Source organism: Zingiber officinale, chromosome 9B, assembly GCF_018446385.1.
Source record: "Zingiber officinale cultivar Zhangliang chromosome 9B, Zo_v1.1, whole genome shotgun sequence".
In the NCBI taxonomy this organism is placed as follows: domain Eukaryota; kingdom Viridiplantae; phylum Streptophyta; class Magnoliopsida; order Zingiberales; family Zingiberaceae; genus Zingiber; species Zingiber officinale.
In genome coordinates, this window is record NC_056003.1 from 24,357,170 (window position 1) to 24,361,914 (window position 4,745).

Genomic DNA, 4,745 nt, shown 5'->3' on the forward strand with positions numbered 1-4,745 from the left:
TATATTTTTCTTGTCCGATACTAGTTCCTTTGAACCTAGAGCAGGGTTGTTACTGGATGATTAGGCTGCTTTATTTTTGGGTTGCCTTTGATTGATGTATTCATGCTTGATACATATGCATGAATTTTGTTTAGATATACCGGTAACCCATGAGTGTTGGTAGCATAAGGTTGGTCTCTTTGGTTGAGCTGGTATGCTGATTTTGCATGTATATCATGATTGTTTTGGGTTGTAGGAGTCCTGTGGTAGACTGTCCATTTGCAAGTAGTATATGTATCCATGTTCTGATATGGTTTGAAGGTTCCTTGTGGATCATAGATATGTAGTTGGGTGTATGTATCCGGAGGTATTATTGAAGATATCTTGTTGATTAAATCCGAGATGTAGTATAAGTACATCGGTGGTGTTTTGGATGGAGGCATTTTGTCGATTTAATCTGAGTTGTGATATGTACATATGTGTTTGGTGTGGTATATGAGGTATCTTTTTGATTATGTTTGATATGTGAGTGCACCTGGGTTTAGTATGTTTTATTGGAAGCATATGTCGGTTATATGATATGTTATGTGAGTGCTGTTTGAGGTGTATTGTTGATTTTACCGATGTTGATTTTGCACACGTGTTCGGTATGTATTGTTGGATGTATCATACTGAATATACCTGAGATGTGAGTATGTTTGGTGTATAATAATTGGAGGATTTTGTTGATCATACATATGTTGTGTGAGCATGTGTGCTAGGTGTATACATTGGTAGCAGTATGATGATTTTACTTATGCTGAATGCAGGATGTGGAGTGTCTGCATTATGTCATTGTTGGACTTACCCATCAACTAATTCTCCTATCAGTGGATGACCCACTAGGATGCTGATAGAGTTGATGATGGATTTGATTAGTTTACTAGGTTGTTATAGCCTAGGTTAACCACAGTGATTTGTGGTAGAGAGATCTTGTATAGTCTTTAGCTGGATAGTTAGGTGCCTTGGTGCACTTATATATTGTTTTATGGTGGGGCGTTGCTCCCACATATTACGAATTGCTGGTAGTGGAGCATAGCTCCTATATTTATTGCAGATACCTATTTCAGATTATTTGTGGTGGAGCGTAGCTCCCACATATTGAGGATTTCTTGTGGTAGAGCGTTGCTCCCACATATGTGGTGTTTCCTGTGATGGAGCGTTGCTCTCACACTGGAGGATTTATTCTTTGGTGATTTATGTTATGGATGATCAGATTTTCGACTTATTATCAGAGATCTTATGGATAGGAATATCTGTGATACGGACATTTTGTGTCTTGGGTTTTGCCATATAGGCTTACAGTGCCTTAGATGTATTTAGTGCCTGATGATCCTGGTTTGTCGAGGATGTTTGGATAGGTTTCCATTGTCTTTGTGGACGATGTTGTGATCTAATTCGGATCCGCGGTGAGTCACGCACATCACCCTTGCATAGATCTAGAGATGTTTCGATGAGAACATCTATATGTGATTGTCAGTAGTGCTGATTTGGATTGTCTTTTGTTATGATGTTTGGGACACACGGTCACCAGTAGGAGTGTACCGTGGTTCCACAGGAGATAGAGGTTGTTACCGTTGGGAGCAGCCGAAATCAGTGTAGGAGATCCGCAGTCTTTTGTGACTCGCAGGATATTACAGACCTTTCGTCGAGGGTTTCTCCGCATAGCTATGCTACTTTCACGCGTGACCATGAAAGACGTGAAGTTTACTTGGACTGAGGATTGCAAGACCAGCTTCTAGTAGCTGAAGCGGAGACTAGTGTCGGCTTTGATTTTTGGTTTTTACCTTCGGAAGAGGACGAATTTGTCCTCTACACCGACGCGTCTCTACAGGGTATGAGTGTTGTTCTGGTGCAGCACGGTAGAGTATTCTTATATGCTTCTCGATAGTTGAGGGAGCCTGAGAAGAAAATACTCAGTTCACGATCTGGAGTTGGCCGCTGTTATTTTTGCCCTGAAGATTTGGCGGCAGTACCTGTATGATATTACATTGAGATTTTCACTGACCATCGGAGACTCAAATATCTGTTCACTTAGAAGGAACTTAATCTCCGACAGAAGAGATGGTTGGAGTTTCTGAAAGATTATGATTTGTACCATTAGCTATCACCGGGGAAAAGCTAATGTGGTTGTCGATGCACTTAGCCAGAAGTCTAGAGGGACTTTAGTTTGCCACCGAGTAGTGGTAACAAACTTGATTCGGGGTTTCTCCGAGTTAGACCTTGAGGAGCAGGGATAGACCGAGCAGGGTAGTCTTGTTACCATAGTTGCTCAGTCGTTAATCAGGACGAGAATCCGAGAGGCCCAGTTGTTGGGACCTCATAGAGCTCAACGTGAGGCAAAGTGGTCCATACTATCGGACAGAAGATGTTAGAGGCATATGACTGCTAGAAGAGTTACGCTGACCGGAGTGGGAGACTCTTAGAGTTCTCCATTTGTGACCAGGTATTTTTGCGAGTTTCACCCAAGAAAGGGGTGAAGAGATTGACCTCAGAGGTAAGCTAGCTCTGTGATACATTGGACCTTTCTAGATCTTAGAAAGGATTGGAGCAGTAGCTCACTAGTTGGTAGTATCGCCGTCCTTGATTGGCGTGCACGATGTATTCCACGTATCCATGCTGATGAGATACGTGCCCGACCCGACGCATGTGCTGACAGATATTCCAGTTCCAGTTCAGCCTGACATTACTTATGAGGAGGTTCCGGTACGGATTCTCGACCGGAAGGAGCGTCAGTTGCGGAACAAGACTATCCGGCTGGTTAAAGTCGGATGGCAGCATCATTCGGATAAGGAAGTTACTTGGGAGCTCGAGGATACGATCCGAGCTCGATACCCCATCTTTTCACTTGAGGTATGTGATTTAATTTGCCGTTCAGCATTTATTATTGTTACTTGTTATTAGTACTTGCTGATGGTAGATACTGAAATTTGGGGACCAAATTTTTATTAGTGGGGGAGAATGTAAAATACCGGAAAAAAAAAAATAGGGAATATTAATAAATGAATTTTTTGGAATTTTTGGATACTTTTCGGGAATTTTTCGGAGCTCGTACGGACGAGTTAACGGGGATAAAAATGGGACCCGGAAAAGCCTGTTTAGGCTACCCCATTTTAACGAGGAATTGTTTCTTTTATAAATTCCTTATTCCTTTTCCTTTTCCTTTTAAATTTCTTTTTCTTTTTATTTTTCCCCTGCGTCGTTTCTGTGTTTTCTCCCTCGCGCACCGAGCAGCCGCCCGAGCTCTCTCCCTTTGCCCTAACCGCCGACGCCCCCTCCTCACTGCCTCTGTGACGCCCGACCGTCAGCCCTAGCCACCGTCGACCACCCTGAGCCCTAGCACCGGCCGATTCTCTGGACCGAGCAGTGCCGGCCAGCCGCTCCTCAGCCCTAGTCTCTGCCCTAGTTTCTGCCGCCGACGAGGTGAAGCCGACGCCGACCCCAATCGTCGGAAACCTACTCTCTCACTGTGGAGTTGCTCACCGTCACCACAGCCGGCAGGCGGCCGCCCCCTTTGCCCTGGTCTCTGCCGTGGGATTCCAAGTGCCGAGACTTCTCTGCCCTAGATTGCCATTTCACAGAGCAACGCTGGCACACCACAGGTCGCCTTCCTTCTACTCTAGTTGAATTCCTTCCTTCTGTGACCTAACTCCTCCGTCCTCTAATCCAGTGAGCTACTGGATGAAGGTAAGGATCAGGTTGAAATTTTAGTTGTGCATTAGTAGTTGATTGGGTTGTTGATGCATTTGTAGTGTGATTTCTTTCGATTCGATTGTTGGAAGACAGTGACCTAGTTGGTTTCGGTTATCACAGCATCAAGAGTTTGTTGCTGTCCCTGTTTGATTCCGGCCACCACCCCCTGTTAACAGCTTGGCACACCTGAGGTAAGATTAGGTTGTAAGATGGGTTGTTGTTTGATTTGTGATTCCCAATTATTGATCTCAACATGATCTGATCAGTAGGAAGGATTCCAGCAGCAAACGATCCTACTTCCAACAGTGATAAAACGGCTGTGAGTTTCAGGTAAGGCATAGGAATTTGATATATGCTATTGATCATGTATGGGTTGAATTGGGTTTATGTGTTGGTCAGGGATTTGCCCTAAACTAGGGTTAGAGAGTTATTTAGCTATTTATGAGAATGTAGCTAAATGAAATATATTTCTATTCGTGACACAGGATCTTGACGCGAGACGAGTATCACGGAGTCAGATTTGGATCACTTTATTGGAGGCGGGTACTTTGACTTATGTCTTTTGATATGCATGATAATATGTTTAACATATAACAGTAATTGTGTTACCTGTTTATTTCGGTTGGTCACTACATGATTAGTACATGTTGTTTGTTTATTTATTCTGCACTGCATATTATCTACCTGATCACATATGCCTTAGGTAGTGACCTAACCACATGCTCTGTTATATTCTGGATCTAGGGTTTATTTGATACCCTCTTCGATTTGTGTACCTTCTATTAGATACGTCTTCTTGTGGTACACACTTTGTATCTATTTATATGGATCATGCCATGTTATTCATGAGATTGCCATGTTCAGTATCATGCATCATGATTGCATGCTGTGTGATTGTCGGCTCTACTTTGGTTGAGCTCATCGCCAGTTACATGTACTGCACACATCACCCATGGATTTGTATATCTGGCTGGTGTGTGGCGGTTCTGCTGTTTGGCTCCGTTGGTCAGGCGACTCAGCGTGGTAGCCGGCAG

At 43.5% G+C, this 4,745-nt stretch overlaps 1 long non-coding RNA gene across 1 annotated transcript; it reads left to right on the forward strand.

Annotated features, from left to right (window-relative positions):
* Nucleotides 1–3,658: 3,658 nt before the first annotated feature.
* On the forward strand, nt 3,659–4,251 carry LOC122022571. The gene is made up of 3 exons (XR_006123021.1): nt 3,659–3,705; nt 3,978–4,041; nt 4,197–4,251. It is a non-coding gene; the product is annotated as an uncharacterized LOC122022571 (long non-coding RNA).
* The last annotated feature ends 494 nt before the right edge of the window (nt 4,252–4,745 follow it).